The sequence below is a fragment of the Pristis pectinata genome, chromosome 7 (genome assembly GCF_009764475.1).
Source record: "Pristis pectinata isolate sPriPec2 chromosome 7, sPriPec2.1.pri, whole genome shotgun sequence".
NCBI classification, from domain to species: domain Eukaryota; kingdom Metazoa; phylum Chordata; class Chondrichthyes; order Rhinopristiformes; family Pristidae; genus Pristis; species Pristis pectinata.
The window spans coordinates 26,679,779-26,697,216 of NC_067411.1; the positions used below are offsets into that span (position 1 = coordinate 26,679,779).

The 17,438-nt window shown below is 42.7% G+C and overlaps 1 long non-coding RNA gene across 1 annotated transcript; it reads left to right on the forward strand.

Annotated features, from left to right (window-relative positions):
- The first annotated feature begins 586 nt into the window (after positions 1 to 586).
- LOC127572678 (uncharacterized) lies at positions 587 to 4,414 on the forward strand. Its single transcript, XR_007956652.1, has 3 exons — positions 587 to 692; positions 2,028 to 2,103; positions 2,940 to 4,414. It is a non-coding gene; the product is annotated as an uncharacterized LOC127572678 (long non-coding RNA).
- The last annotated feature ends 13,024 nt before the right edge of the window (positions 4,415 to 17,438 follow it).

A 17,438-nucleotide genomic window follows, 5' to 3' on the forward strand; every position in this document is an offset into this window, starting at 1 on the left:
CTTAAAGTGATACAGCACAGAAACAGGCCCTTCAGTCCATCACCTCTTTGCTGGTCATTAGATATTTATCCATACTAATCCTATTTTATGGCACCTGGCTCATCTTTATATGGCATTTCTGGTGCTCATGTAAATACTTGTCAAAAATTAGAGTACCTGCCTCCACCTCCCCTTCAGCATGCATTCCATATATTAGTCATACTAAGGTGAAAATATACTTCCTTAAATCCCCTATAAATCTTCTACTCCTTACCTTAGAGTTGTGCCTTCTGATTACAGACACATCTGCTATGGCAAAATGTTTCTCACTATTTACCCTACCTATGCACCTCATAATTTTGTCTACCTCAGTCTGGTCACCACTCAACCTTATTTACTCCAAATAAGACAAACTCAGTCCATCCAGTCTCTTATAACTAAAATGCTCCATCCCAAGCAACATTCTGGTGAATCTCCTCTGTACCCCTCCAGAGTAATTACATCCTTCCCACAGTGTGGTGACCAGAACTACACAGGGTGCCCTAGCTATGATCTAATGTTTCATATGATTGCACCATAACTTCCCTTTTCTTATATTCTATGCCCTAGGTAATGAAGGGAAGTTTTCCATGTGCCTTCTTAACTACCCTATCAGCTTCTGAGATCCTTGGAAATGTGTACCAAAGTCCCTCCTTTCCTCAGTATTTCTTCAGGTATGAAGGTTCATTATGGGTATTCTAGCCTTATTAGTGCTTCCATTAAATGTATTTGCCATTTCTCTGCCTGTGTTATCAATATCATTCTCTTGTTGTCATCAATAACACCATCAATCTTCATGTCAACTGCAAATTTACTCATATCCCCTAATTTGCATTTAGGTCATTAATGTATATAACAAATAGCGAGGGTCCCAACACCAACCCCTGTGGTACACCAAATTATGTGTTGCACTGTGGTTTGGATGGTAGCATGGGCTTCATTACATCTCTGTCTCATGGCAGGGTTGGGGGGTGGGGGGACGCATCCAATTCAGATCAAACGTTACAAATGCACATTGGAGAGGATGTGTCGCCCTGTGTTATTGTGCCTAAACCTGATGGAACCGTTCAATTTTGCACAGATTACAGGAAAGTGAATGCTGTAACGAATGTGAATGCTGTAACGAATACAGTGGGATTCCCACAAATAGTGCACTTTGGACTGCTGCGGAAAGAAAGCATTGTGGATGCTCCATACTTAATGGAGCATGCTACTGATTTTTTGCAGGTGTCTGCACAGCAAAAGTGATGATAGGCATAAAGGCAATTCCAGCAATATGAAAAATTATTTATAATGCACAAAATTCAAAGTATTTGAGGACATATAATACTGCATGAGATGAATTAGCTGTAAGCAGGGCCTGGAAATATTGGGACTATTTCTCAGCCTAAATCTTTATGTGGTAAAAACATAAGCAAAGCATTAGTAGCAATTAAAATGGATTTTTTTCAATCAGTTTGGTACATTCCATTTAGTACAGAATCCCTGGGTTAAATCGGCAGCAGAGTGCAATCGCTTCGTCTGGTGACCAAATGGACACAAACAATGGACATTTGCAGTGAGAGTTCTTAAATTGAAGGAAAATATGATCTCAGATTCTGTGAATTTTAGGCAATCATAAGCAACTGCTAGAAGTTAGGTGCTTTAAAATCTGTCAGGTATTAGATTCGTTGAGACACAACAGACTGCAGATGGTGGAATATGGAGCAACATATGAGATGCTGGAGGAACTCAACAGGTCAGGTAGAATTTGGAGGAAAATGGACAGTCGACGTTTTGGGTCAAGACCCTTCATCTGGACTCTTCTGGGTTTATTTGGATTCTTTGATGCATGTTGGATGGTTTACTAAACTCTTGATCAGTCCCCACCCACTCAAACCTCTAACTTTTCATTAAACATATATTTGTAACTACTTCAACCAGGCCAAAATCAACCACAATGTAGCTTCCTTGCTGATTTTGACAAGCACAAAATGGAGCAAAAATATGTCTCTTTTATTTGCTTGTAGGTGTCTTTTTTTTGTGCAGTGACTAACCAACTACTCATCTAATGTCTCCAATCAGTAAAGTTGCTGAAAATTGTAGGTGAGTGTGATATAGCAGTTAATCTTCTCAATTAAGGTCAGTTTACTGGCTTCAAATCTGAATCATAGAGTTATACAGCATGGAAACAGACCCTTTAGTCCAACACGCCCATGCCAACCAAGGTGCCTTACTGAGCTAGTCCTATTTGCCTGCATTTGGCCCATATACCTCTAAACCTTTCCTATCCATGAACCTATCGAAATGTCTGTTGAATGTTGTAATTGTACCCATCTCTACCAATTCCTGTGGCAGCTCGTTCCATATACACACCACCCTGTATGTGGTAAAACTTGCCTCTCAGGTCCCCTATAAGTCTTTCCCCTCTCACCTTAAGCCTATGCCCTCTGGTTTTAGACTCCCCTACCCTGGGAAAAGAGACTAACCATCCACGTCATCTATGCCCCCATTATTTTATAAACGATTCCTCATAACTCAAGCCATCCTGTACAGGCAACATCCTTGTAAAATCTTTTCTGTACCCTCTCGAGCTTAATCGCATCCTTCCTTTAATATGGTGACCAGAACTGCACACAATATTCCAGGTGCGGTCTTACCAACAGTCTATACAACTGTAACATGACATCCCAACTCTTATACTCAGTACCTAAGCTGATGCAGCCAAGCCTGCTGCACGTGTTCTTCGCCACTTTGTCTACCTGTGTCGCTACTTTAAGGGAACTATGTACTTGTACCCCTAGGTCTCTCTGTTCTACAAAACTCCCCAGAGCCCTGTTGTTTATTGACTAAGCCCTGCCCTGGTTTAACTTCCCAAAATGCATCACTTTTCACTTATCTGAGATAAATTTTATCTGCCATTCCTTTGCCCACTTTCCCAGTTGATCTAGATCACAAGGTGTCGGACCCCAACAGTGTACCTGGCAGGGTACTGAAAATCTATGCCAACCAACTGGCTGAAGAGTTCAAGGACATCTTCAACCTCTCACTGCTGCAGTCGGAGATTCCCACCTGCTTCAAAAGGGCATCGATCATACCGGTGCCCAAGAAGAGCAGTGTGAGCTGCCTCAACAACTATTGCTCAGTAGCACTCACATCTACTGTGATGGAGTGCTTTGAGAGGTTGGTCATGGCTAGAATTAACTCCTGCCTGAGCAAGAACCTGGACCCGCTGCAATTTGCCTACCACCACAACAGGTCTACAGTGGACACAATCTCACTGGCTCTCCACTCGGCTCTGGAGCACCTAGACAACTGCAAAACATACGTCAGGCTGCTGTTTATCGATTACACCTTGGCATTCAACACCATCATCCCCTCAGAACTAATCAACAAGCTTCAAAACCTGGGTCTCTGTACCTCCCTCTGCAACTGGATCCTCGACTTCCTTATCGGGAGACAACAGTCAGTGCGGATCGGTAGTAATCGCAGACAATCAACACAGACAATCCTCACTGACAATCAACGTAGGTGCACCTCAAGGATGCCTGCTTATCCCACTGCTTTACTCTGTCTACACTCAAGACTGTGTCACCAGGCACAGCTCAAATGCCATCTATAAGTTCACCGATGACACCACTGTTGTTGGCAGAATCTCAGATGGCGATGAGGAGACATACAGGAGTGAGATAGATCAGCTGGTTGAGTGGTGTTGCAACAGCAAATGTGCACTCAATGTCAGCAAGACCAAGGAATTGATTGTGGACTCCAGGAAGGGGAAGTCAGGAGAACACACACCAGTCTTCATTAAGGGGTCAGTGGTGGAAAGGGTGAGCAGATTCAAGTTCCTGGGCATCAACATCTCACCGAGGATCTATCTTGGACCCAACACATTGATACAATCACACAGAAAGCACATCAGTGGCTCTACTTCATTAGAAGTTTGAAGAGATTTGGTATGTACCAAAGACTCTTGCAAATTTCTACATATGTGCAGTGGAGAGCATTCTGACTGCATCACTGCCTGGTATGGAGGCTCCAATGTGTAGGATCAAAAGAGGCTGCAGAGGGTTGTAGACTTAGCCAGCTCCATCATGGACACAACCCTCCCTGCCATCGAGGACATCCTCAAGAGTGGCATCCATCATTAAGGACCCTCACCATACAGGATATGCCCTCTTCACATTACTACCATCGGGGAGGAGGTACAGGAGTCTGAAGACCCACATTCAAAGTTTCAGGAACAGCTTCTTCCCCTCTGCCATCAGATTTCTTAATAGTCCATGAACCCATGAACACTACCTCATTATTCCTGTTTTGCACAATTTATTTTATTTTGTAACTTATAGTAATTTTTATGTCCTGCACTGTACTGCTGCCACAAAACAACAAATTTCATGACATATGTCAGTGATAATAAACCTGATTCTGTTGTAACCTTAGACAACCTTTTTCACTGTCCACTGTACCACCAATTTTGGTGTCATCCATAAACTTACTAATCATGCCACCTACATTCTCATCTAAATCATTAAAATATATGACAAACAGCACTGATCACTGTGGAACATCACTGGTCACAGGTCTCCAGTCTGAAAAACAATCCTGCACTACCACCCACTGACTCCTTCTACCAAGCCAACTGGCTAGCTCAACCTGTATCCTATATGATCTCGCCGTCCAGACCAGTCTACCATGTGGGACCATGCTAAAAGCCTTCCTAAAATACATGTAGACAACATCCACTACCCTGCCCTTGTCAATCCTCTTGGTCACTTTTAAAAGAACTCAATTAAGTTTGTGAGACATGATTTCCCATGCACAAAGCCATGCTGACTACCCCTATTCAGCCCTTTCCAAATGCAGATAGATTTTCTCTCTCAGAATCTCCTCCAGTAACCTACCCACCACAGATGTTAGGCTCACTGGCCAGTAGTTCCCTGGCTTGACCTTGCAGGCCTTCTTAAATAAAGGCACAACATTAGCCATCTTCCAGTCTTCCAGTACCTCACCCATGGCTAAGGAAGATACAAAAATCAATTTCTTCCCTTGCTTCCCTCAACATATCAATATGTTTCAGGACATCTGCTAGTATTTCCATTGCTAAATCATAGAACTGAATCATTAAATTGTTACTGCACAGGAGGAGGCAGTGCTGTCTCCTGGTAGAAAATCCCATCATTTTCATTCACTCACTTTTTGTGCATGGTCCTGCAAATCATTTTTGCTCAAGTTTCTATCTAGTTCCCTCTTGAAAGCCCTATCAGAAGCAAATAACAAATGCTGTCAGAAAACATGGTTGAGAACTGACACTTCTTAATTCCATCCCAACTGCTTTGAAGTCTCAACTGCAACCCAGGGATACTTATTACAATGAAAAATTGTCTATGTTTCTGATCTACCAGATTTTAAAGCTAAGTAACTTTCCCCATGCTTCCATTGCAAATAGGTAATTATATTAAAAGCATCTATATCATTGACCCAAATTATGCTCTGCTTTTGCTGGCAGATCTCTCTGTAACCCATTACCTAAGTGTGAGTTCTGACTTCTGCTTCTGTGCATTGAAGTACAGACATAAGAAATGTGCCGGAAGACAGATGTCAACCCACCTCACCTTCCTCTCTGCCACTGAACTCAGAACTGAATCTAAGAGTTGTGGACAGTCGTGCTGATCATCAAAGAGATAGAGAAGCAGTTGAAAAGATCTTTTTTGACAACCCAGCCTGTTAAAAGGCCATCAGGGTGGTTCCAGGCCAGAGCGTCAGGCTGAAGCCAGCTGTCACTCGTGGACTGCACCACTTTGCAGGATGGGCATGGTAGTGAAGCCTTAAGCCTAAGTGGACCCACAGGACCATGAAGATTTAGTGTAGCTGTGGTTTAGTGTAGCTGCAGGGGACAGGTGAGTACCATGGGCTGAGTCAAGCACAATTTGCCCCCGTCATTTTTTGGTGAGTAAAACTGTAGAAAAAGTTATTTTGATGACTTTATTTATAGGAAATTTAAGAAATCAATTTAATAGGTTTTAATATAAATTACAGATCTCATACTTTTTATTCACTAACACCAGTCAAACTTTACAATAGCATGATGTAATTATTCTGCTTGATGTTCACTGCAGTGTTATCGCCAAAAAGTCTAATTCCAATATAAGATATATCCAAATACATCATGCCCTGTCTGAAAGACAACTGCTACAGAATGTTCAAAATTGTTTCTGAATATGCTCAGTTACAAAATCACTGAATTGCACTAAGAAATTAGCAGATTACTTAGATATTTTATAGATTATTTCTTTCTAATATTTATTTTGTTGCCCCTTAAACCTACAGCTGCAAGCTTTATTGTGACTTGGTAGAATTCTTTGATATTAAGTAAAATTAATAGAAATTTTCTTTTAAGTGTTAGTTGTAAATTCTAATTCCAGAATAAGTTAACAGGAAAGTACATGAGGAACAATAATATTGCAAGTGAATAATGGCCAGTCATACAATGTGATTGCTCATGTTACCTGCGTGTGGAATAAAAATAATATCTCACAGCCAGCCTTGACATATCCTCTACACCTTTGCCTCTAGTCAAAGTGTCAGATTTTCAACCATATCTCAAGCCTGTGACATTACAAATACACATACTGACAGCCATAGTAACAAGATATGAAGTTAGCCAGCTATTATTTGTTGAATGTCTTGGTTTGGTTTATAATTAATACAATATTACTCACAAAGTGATTACATTCACTGAAACAAATAGTTATTTGCATTAATAAACTATGAGATGGGATACTCAGCTTTATAAGGAGACAAGCTTTGATCTCAGGTCAAATTATCTGAATTTAACTGAGGTGGGTTAGATAATGCATATGGTAGATTTGATCTCATCATCACTGGACTAGAAAATAAATCTACATTCACACTCTTGACTGTATTGTAAAGTTTGTACTGTGTGGTTATAAACTAACAGCAGGATTGTTCTTAACTGCATACACATGTTCAATAGCCTGTTAATTCTCATTGTCTAAGACCACACACGAAGAATGGGTATTTGGGTTTCAAATAATTATCCTACATTCCAACCAGAATGACTGGTTTCAGATAAGGTGAGAAGAAAAGTAAAAGATGCAAACTAAATGGTTGCATTTTTGTGTGCAAAACATTGTTAAACCTTATTTTCTGATCCTATTGTTAAAATATCTGATCAGAAACTCATCTAATTTTGTTTTTTTATATCAAATCTATTTCAGATGTTTTAACGTTGCTGGTAATCTTTCACGATCCTGTGTCCTTCTTTAACAAGTTGAGCCATGAAATAACTAGTGGGATAAAATGATAGATGCTGCAAGTGCCACAGAATAATTATGTATGCCTCAAAAGATGTTGAAGAGTTGAGAATAACAGTTTGGCAGACATGTTTCAGATGCCCTGTCATGCAGCCACCTGGTGAAGAAGATCTAATGCAGTGGCAAAAGCAAGAGATTGGACACATAATTATTCATAGTTTGGAAGCTAAGTTTGATTGGTTTACAGAAAAGAAGAAGCAGTTATTGTTCTCACCCACTGGAGCCATTGTTTGAAGTAGGTGCACTCTTCTCATCAAGTAGTTGATTACAACTTTCTCACAGATTTCACGGTGTCCCTGTTAACTATATCATTCACTTATTGAAACATATAAGATCCTAAGAGGTCATGACAGAGATGTTTCCACGAGTGCAGATGTCTTAGATGAAGGGACATAGTTACAAGAAAAGAAGATAGTCATTTAAAACAGATGTGTAGGAATTTCTTCTTGCAGAAGGTGGTGAATTTCTGTAAATCTCTACTTGGGAGAGTTGAACAGGCTAGATTATTGGACTTTTAAAGAGGAGATATGGACCGAGATTTGGAGCGGGAGCTTTGAAAGGAGGTGAGTCTCTGTGCGTGTGCTTGTGAATTTCACCTTGCAAGAGTCTAAACGAAGCACATTTGCAAATTGTTACCAGTTGATTGGCTGATTAACAGCAGCAAGTAAAAGGAAGGAAAGTATAAGCAGAGCAGCCATTGTAACAGTGGACCAGTGCTAGAGTGGGGGACTGAGGCTTTGGCGAGTAGAGGCGAAGGTAAGTCTCTGGTAAGTTTCTTTCTTGCTTTGGTGTTTCCTTTAGTGCCAGGCCAGAGTAGTGAGAATGGCTCCAGGGTCAGTGGTGTGTTCATCTTGTGAGATGTGGGAGTTCTGGGAGACATCTAGTCTCCCTGATAACTACATCTGCACGAGGTGCATCCAGCTGCAGCTCCTTACAGACCATGTTGGGGAACTGGAGATGCAGCTGGATGACCTTTTGCTCCTATGGGATAACGAGGAGTTTATAGATAAGAGCTACAGGGAGGCAGTCACTCCTAAGCTGCAGGAGGCAGGTAGGTGGGTGACTGTCAGGAGAAGGATGGAGAATAGGCAGGTAGCGCAGAGTAAACCTGTGGCCGTTCCCCTCAATAATAGGTATACTGCTTTAAATGCCATTGAGGGGGATGGCCTACCAGGGGAAAGCTGCAGTGACCAGGTCTCTGGCACTGAGCCTGGTTGTGTGGTGCAGAAGGGAAGGGGTTAGAAGAGGAAAGCAGTAGTGATAGGGGATTCCATAGTAAGGGGGGCAGACAGGAGATTCTGTGGACGTGAAAGAGACTCCCGGATGATATAATGCCTCCTGGGTGCCAGGGTCAGTGATGTCTCAGATCGGGTCCACAGCATTCTGAAGGAGGAGGGTGAACAGCCAGCGGTCATGGTACATATTGGTACCAATGACATAGGCAGGAAGAGAGATGAGGTCCTGAAGAGGGAATATAGGAAGCTAGGTAGGAAGCTGAAAAGCAGGACCTCAAGGGGTAGTGATCTCTGGATTGCTGCCTGTGCCACGTGCCAGTGAGGGTAAGAATAGGATGATTTGGCAGATGAATGTGTGACTGAAGAGTCGGTGCAGGGGGCAGGGTTTCACATTTGTTGATCATTGGGATCTCTTCTGGGGAAAGTATGACTTGTACAAAAGGGACGGGGTTACACCTGAGCTGGAGCGAGACCAATATTCTTGCAGGCAGGTTTGCTAGAACTGTTGGGGAGGATTTAAACTAGTTCGGCAGGGGGATAAGAACCAGAGTGATAGGTCAGAGGTTGGTCCATTTAGTGTACAAGTGAATGCAGAGTGTAGAAATACTGTGAAGAAGGATAGGCATTTGAAAGGGCAAAATTGCAGTCAGTTGGATGGGCTGAAGTGTGTCTACTTTAATGCGAGAAGTATCAGGAACAAGGGTGATGAACTTAGAGCACAGGCAAGTACGTGGAACTATGACATGGTGGCCATTTAAGAGACTTGGCCGTCGCAAGGGCAGGAAAGGCTGCTGGATATTCCAGGGTTTAGGTGTTTCAGAAGGGACAGGGACAGAGGAAAAAGAGGTGAGGGAGAGGCTTTGCTGATCAGGGACAGTGTCACAGCTGTAGAAAGGGAGGACGTCCTGGAGGGATCGTCCACTGAGTCAGTGTGGGTGGAAGTCAGAAACAGGAAGGGACCAGTCACTCTATTGGGAGTATTCTGCAGACCCCCCCAATAGCAGCAGGGACACTGAGGAACCGATCGGGAGGCAGAGGTGCAGAGAGGTGCAAAAAAAGAGTTGTTGTCATGGTTGATTTCAACTTCCCTAATATTGATTGGCACCTCCTTAGTGTAAAGGGGATAGATGGGGCAGAGTTTGTTAGGTGTGTCCAGGAAGGATTCCTGACACAGTATGTGGACAGGCCGACTAGAGGAGAGGCCATACTAGACCTGGTACTAGGCAATGAGCCTGATCAGATTTCAGATCTCTCAGTGGGAGAGCATTTTGGAGATAGTGGCCATAACTCCTTGACCTTTACCATAGCCTTGGAGAGGGATGGGAGCAGACGATATGGGAAAGTATTTAATTGGGGGAGGGGGATTATGATGCTATTAGGCAGGAACTTGGGAGTGTAAATTGGGAACAGATGTTCTTGGGGAAGTGCACAGCAGAAATGTGTAGTTGTTCAGGGAGTACTTGCATGGGGTTCTGGATAAGTTTGTCCCATTGAAGCAGGGTAAGGATGGTAGAGTGAACGAACCATAGTTGACAAGAGGTGTAGAATATCTTGTCAAGAAGACGAAAGAAGCTTTCCTAAGGTTTAGAAAGCATGGATCAGACAGGGCTCTGGAGAGTTACAAGATAGCCAGGAGGGAGCTTAAGAATGGACTTAGGAGAGCTAGAAGGGGGCATGAGAAGGCCTTGGAGAGTGGGATTAAGGAAAACCCCAAGGCATTCTACACATATGTGAAGAATAGCAGGATGACTAGAGTGAGGGTAGGACTGATCAGGGATAAAAGAAGAAATGTCGGAAGAGGTATGGGAGGTCCTTTGCTTCAGTATTCACCAGTGAGAGAGACCTTGACGTTTGTGAGGATGGTATACGACAGGCTGATATGCTTGGGTAGGCTGACACACTGGTACTTTTGAAAAACATCAGTATAGATAAGTCACCGGGGCTGGACGGGATATATCCAAGGTTATTATGGGTAGCAAGGGAAGAGATCGCTGTGCCTTTGGCGATGATCTTTGCATTCTCACTGGCCACAAGAGTAGTGCCAGATGATTGGAGGGTGACAAATGTTGTTTCTTTGTTTAAGAAAGGGAGTGGGGATAACCCTGGGAATTACAGACCAGTGAGTCTTACTTCAGTGGTGGGCAAATTACTGGAGAAGATTCTTAGTGACAGGATTTATAGGGATTTTGAGAAGCATAGGCTGATTAGGGACAGTCATCATGGCTTTGTGAGGGGCAGGTCATGCCTCACGAGCCTGATTGAATTCTTTGAGGATGTGACAAAGCACATTGATGAAGGTAGAGCAGTGGATGTGGTATACATAGATTTTAGTAAGGTGTTTGGTAAGTTTCCTCATGGAAGGTTTATTCAGAAAGTCAGGAGGCATGGGATCCAGGGAAACTTGGCTGTGTGGATTCAGAATTGGCTCGCCCATAGGTGGTTGTAGATGGAGAGTATTCTACCTGGAGGTTGGTGACTAGTGGTGTTCTGCAGGGATCTGTTCTGGGACCCCTGCTCTTTGTGACTTTTTATATATGACTTGGTTGAGGATGTGGAAAGGTGGGTCAATGAGCTTGCAGTTGACATGAAGGTTGGTGGTGTTGTGGATAGTGTAGAAGGTTGCTGTAGATTACAACAGGATATTGATAGGATGCAGAGATGGGCTGAGAAGTGGCAGATGGAGTTCAACTCGGATAAGTGTGAAGTGATACACTTCGGGAGATCAAACTTGAAGGCAGAATACAAGGTTAAAGACAGGACTCTTAGCAGTGTGGAGGAACAGAGGGGTCTTGGGTTCCACGTCCATAGATTCCTCAAGGTTGGCGCGCAGGTCGATAGGGTTGTTAAGGAGGCGTATGGTGTGTTGGGCTATTGAGTTCAAAAGCTGTGAAATAATGTTGCAGCTCTATAGAACTCTGGTTAGACCACTCTTGTGTTCAGTTCTGGTTGCCTCATTATAGGAAGGATGTGGAAGCCTTAGAGAGGGTGCAGAGGAGATTTACCAGGATGCCGCCTGGATTGGCGAGCATGTCTTATGAGGATAGGTTGAGTGAGCTAGGGCTTTTCTCTTTGGAGAGATGGAGGATGAGAGGTGACTTGATAGAGGTGTACAAGATGATAAGATGCACAGATCGAGTGGACATTCAGAGACTTTTTCCATGGGTGAAAATGTCTAACACGAGGGCGCATAATTTTAAGGTGATTGGAGGAAGGTGTAAGGGGGATGTCAGAGGTAAGTTTTTTACACGGAGAGTGGTGGGGGCAGATACATTAGGGACATTTAAGAGACTCTTAGATAGCCACATGAATGATAGAGAAATGGAGGGCTATGTGGGAGGGAAGGGTTAGATAGATATTAGAGCAGGGTAAAATGTTGGCACAACATTGTGGGCCTAAGGGCCTGTACTGTGCTGTAATATTCTTTATATCTTCTATGAGATAGATCAGTTTTTGAAAGGTCAGGGAATTCAGGGCAATGGGGAAGTAGCTCAGAAGAGGTGTTGAGGCCTTGATCAGATGAGCTATGAACGTATTGAAAAGCTGGCAAGGCTTGAGGGACAGATGCCCTATGCCTTCTACTTTCATGTGTTCTTGTGATCTCAGGAGAGCTGCAGTATTTATCTCAGGACAGTTGAAACAACACTCATTCTTTGTTTAGTGGTTACTACGGGCTGAAAGTTTGATTGGAATTGATCAACGTCAGGCAAATTGACAAGTTTCAGAGGCCGAGAATTTGCACTAGGGATTGAGATTTATCCTATTTAGCTGGAGAGAACCCTGCTATCCATATGAATAGTCTGAATGTGACTGGATAAAGTGAGGAACTTTGGCAGTGGTGGTAAGACCAATAGCTGTCTCCAGGTAATTTACAGAAGTACTCTACACATGAGGGGAGCCACTAATCAGGCAGAATCAGAAACTACTATGCTATATCAGGAAAACAAGAATTTAACATAAATATTTGTTAAAATTTTGGCTTGGAGACAACTCTGTTCCCATGTATATCAGATTCACAGTTGATCATGAAAAATGCTGCCACTTCAGGGAGGTAATTTTGAGGAAATTTTATAAATGGGTGATGTCAGACCAGCTGCAATCTCTTGTTCTGGAAAGATGAATATGAAGCAGCTGATTTGAAATCACTCAATTTACACTTGAGCCAAATGCCAAAATTACTCCATAATATACATTCCACTCCACATGTCATTTGTAGAAACTTCATTTATTATATAGAACAGCACATTGCTTCATTTAACATTCTGTTTGACATATTAATTTTATCACATATAATTTTAAATAATTAGTGGTTTTATAACCACAACTTCAAATCATACAATTTGCTCAATGCTCTCTACAGTCAAACTTAATTCAATCCAGCAAAATGAGATTTATGATATTCCATTTATAGTGAAAGTAAATATAAACTCTATTGAGCGTGCAGCTTTAGTTTAATTAAAGAGAAGGAGGCATTCACAGCTAAGAACACCTAAAAAATGAATGGGGGTGAAATTAGTCTCAAAAAGCATTAATCTCCAGCTGCCCATGGCTATCTGGAATAGACCCAGTCTGGAATATTTTGTACAGGTTTGGTCTCCCAACCTAAGGAAGGATAGGCTTGTGATTGAGGGAGTACACCAGATTGGCTCCTGGGATTACATACTTGTTGTATGAGGAAAAGTTAAGCAGACTAGGCTTGTACTCTCTTGAGTTTAGAAGAATGAGAAGTGATCTCATTGAAATATACAAAGTTCTTCTGGGGTTTAACAGGGTTAATGCAAGAATGATATTTCCTTTGAGCAAAAACCAGGAGCACAGTTTCAAAACAAGGCATCAGCAACTCAGGGCAGAGGTAAGAAGAAACTTCTTCACCCAGACAGTAGTTCATCTTCGGAATTCTCTACTTACAAGGGCTGTAGAGGCTCTATTCATGAAAGAGATGGATGGATTTTTAGATTTTAAGGGAATCAAGAGATTTGGAGTTAATGCAGGAAGTGGCAGAACAGGAATGAGGGGCTGAATGACCTATTCCTATTATGTTCAAAAATTCAATGCTGCACTGTTGGATAATATCCAGATACCCTGGTGGCCAGGAGGGACCTAACACCTATTGCAGTGCTCCACCTGGTAATGCAATAAGATTGAGCAAAGCATGTGCCATAGATATGAGTTCTTCAAGGGCCTAAGCAGTTGCCATAAGGCATTGGCCACCACCAAAAGGTTAATATTTTCTTTTAAGCATATCTTCAAGAAGCAGTCTGAAAGGAATAATGATACTCCACCATAGAATCAAAGAGACAATCGGCATAGAAATGGGCCCTTCGGCCCACCAAACACTTGCTAACTATCAAGATCCCTCTGTTCCTCCATACTGCTAGGAGTCCTGCCGTTAACCTTGTATTCTGCCTTAAAATTTGATCTTCCAAAGTGTATCATTTCATACTTTTGAATTCCATCTGCCACTTCTCAGCCCAGCTCTACATCCTACTAATGTCCTGTTGTAACCTACAGCAAACTTCTACACTATCCACAACACTACCAACCTTCATGTCATCTGCAAACTTACTAACCCAGCACTCCACTTCCTCATCCAAGTCATTTATAAAAATCACAAAGAGCAGGGGTCCCAGGACAGATCCCTGTGGAACACCACTGATCAACGACCTCCAGGCAGAATACTCTCCATCTACAACCACCCTCTGTCTTCTATGGGCGAGCCAATTCTGAATCCACACAGTCAAGTTTCCCTGGATCCCATGCCTCCTGACTTTCTGAATGAGCCTTCCATGAGGAACCTTATCAAATGCCTTACTAAAATCTATGTACACCACATCCACTGCTCTACCTTCATCAATGTGCTTTGTCACATCCTCAAATAATTCAATCAGGCTCGTGAGGCATGACCTGCCCCTCACAAAGCCATGCTGACTATCTCTAATCAGCCTATGCTTCTCCAAATGCCTATAAATCATGTCTCTAAGAATCTTCTCCAGTAATTTGCCCACCACTGAAGTAAGACTCACTAGTCTGTAGTTCCCAGGGTTATCCCTACTCCCTTTCTTAAACAAAGGAACAACATTTGTCACCCTCCAATCATCAGGCACTACTCCTGTGGCCTGTGAGAATGCAAAGATCATCGCCAAAGGTGCAGCAATATTTTTCCTCGCTTCCCGTAATAATCTTGGATATATCCCGTCCGGCCCCAGTAACTTATCTATCCTAATGTATTTCAAAAGTTCCAGCACATCCTCTGTCTTCATGTTGACATGCTCTAGTGTATCAGCCTGTTGTATGCTGTCCTCACAAATGTCAAGGTCTTTCTCACTGCTGAATACTGAAGCAAAGTATTCACTAAGGACCTCCCCTACCTCTTCCGACTCCAGGCACATGTTTTCTCTTTTATCCCTAATCGGTCCTACCCTCACTCTAGTCATCCTCCTATTCTTCACATACGTGTAGAATGCCTTGGGGTTTTCCTTAATCCTACTCACCAAGGCCTTCTCATGCCCCCTTCTAGCTCTTCTAAGTCCATTCTTAAGCTCCCTCCTGGCTACCTTGTAACTCTCCAGAGCCCTGTCTGATCCTTGCTTTTGAAACCTTAGCTAAGCTTCTTTCTTCTTCTTGACAAGATATTCTACATCTCTTGTCAACCATGATTCCTTCACTCTACCTTCCTTACCCTGTTTCAGTAGGACAAAACTATCCAGAACCCCATGTAAGTACTCCCTAAACAACCTCCACATTGCCGATGTGCACTTCCCCAAGAACATCTGTTCCCAATTTATGCTCTCAAGTTCCTGCCTAATAGCATCATAATTCCCTCTCCCCCAATTAAATAATGTTCTATATCATCTGCTCCTATCCCTTTCCAAGGTTGTGGTAAATGTCAAGGAGTTATGGTCACTGTCTTCAAAAAGCTCTCCCACCGAGAGTTCTGAAACCTGATCAAGTCCAGTATGGCCTCTCCTTTAGTCGGCCTGTCCACATACTGTGTCAGGAGTCCTTCTTGGACACTCCTAACAAACTCTGCCCCATCTATCCCCATTAGACTAAGGAGGTGCCAATCAATATTAGGGAACCCTGTTAACAACCCATGATAACAACCCTGTTATTTTTTTCACCTCTCCGAAATCTGCCTCCCAATCTGCTCCTGAGTGTCTTTGCTGCTATTTGGGGGTCTGCAGAATACTCCCAATAGAGTGACTGGTCCCTTCCTGTTTCTGACTTCCACCCACACTGACTCAGTGGACGATCCCTCCAGGACGTCCTCCCTTTCTACAGCTGTGATACTGTCCCTGATCAGCAAAGCCTCTCCCCCACGTATTTTACGTCCATTCCTGTCCCTTTTGAAATATCTAAACCCCAGAATATCCAGCAGCCATTCCTGCCCTTGTGACAGCCAAGTCTCTGTAATGACCACAACGTTTTAGTTCCATGTACTTACCCATGATCTAAGCTCATCACACTTGTTCCTGATACTTCTCGCATTAAAGTATACACACTTCAGCCCATCCAACTGACTGCAATTTTGCCCTTTCAAGTATTACCCTTTGCTCTTTGCCCTTTTGGGTCTCTACCATTTTTTTGCCCAGGCTCGCGCGTGTGCGTTCTCTCTCTCTCTCTCTCTCTCTCTCGCTCTCTCTCTCTCTCTCTCTCTCTCTCTCTCTCTCTCCCTCCCTCCCTCCCTCCCTCCCTCCCTCCCTCCCTCTCCCTCTTTCATTCTCTCTCTCACTCACATTCTCTTTCTATTTCATTCTCTGTCTCTGTACCCAGACACACTGACTCTATCTTGGTTGCTCAATTCTCTGTGAAGAATGAAGACAGATGGCTGAGGAAGGACAGTAGTTGCTACTCCACTGAAGCCAGAAGAGACAATGCAGATTAGCAGGTATAATAAATTCTTAAAAAGTGTAAGAAATCTTTATAGGGTTTAGGCTATTTTTTACCCTGAAACAAATATACCTATTGTCTTTTGCAATTTACTGCTGGTTATAAGTTCACCCTGCAATTTATATAGAGCCGCAATTATCAACAAATTTTGATGCACACCTAAGAAGATAAAGATTCTTTAGATGATAGGCCTGAAGTTTACTTAGCTCATGCAAAATGTAGAGGTCACCGATTAAGGAAATATCACGTTCTGTTCAGAATATCAAATATTGTAACTCAGCCATTAGTGCTGTTTAGAATTGACTTGACATAGGGTGAAAAGATATGCTGTCATTGCTTCAATTAGACACAAAAATGTTTAGGAGTAGTTGTCTGCCATGCTAAGTTCATATGCTTTAGTAGTAAGCTGATTAGCAGCAATGAAAATTAGGACACGTTACCTATTTCAATGCTGAGAAAGGAGTACAAGAGGTGAATAAAACGTGTGTGAATAGACCCAGGCCCAAATGCCCTGCCAATTAGGGGCCACCAGAGAAAATGGCAGATCTATCTTGGAGGGACCATGGCTTATACCTTGGTCTAGAATTGCCAACAGGAGTGAAAAATGGGCTCTTCCTTATTACTTTGATTCAGGGTGCCATTTTTCTTGTAAAACTAACAGAGACCATGGGAACGGGCCTGGGAATCCTTGGGACAAGCATAATTCCTCAAGAGCAGCTCGTGATACCATCATGGAAATCACCCTCAGTGGAAACAACAAATGCTGTGAAGGCTGAGGTTGATGTCTGGGAGGAGGACTTGCCTTGCTCTCACCATCTCTTTCACCAGCTGCCCAGAACATTAGAAGACACAATGCCAGACCCAAAACAGAAATTGCTGGAAACACTCATTAGGTCAAGCTTGTATTAAAAGAGAAAAGTCCAAGATTCTTTGTTAAAACTGGAAAAGAGAGAAAACAAGCTATTTTCAATAACAGAGAAGA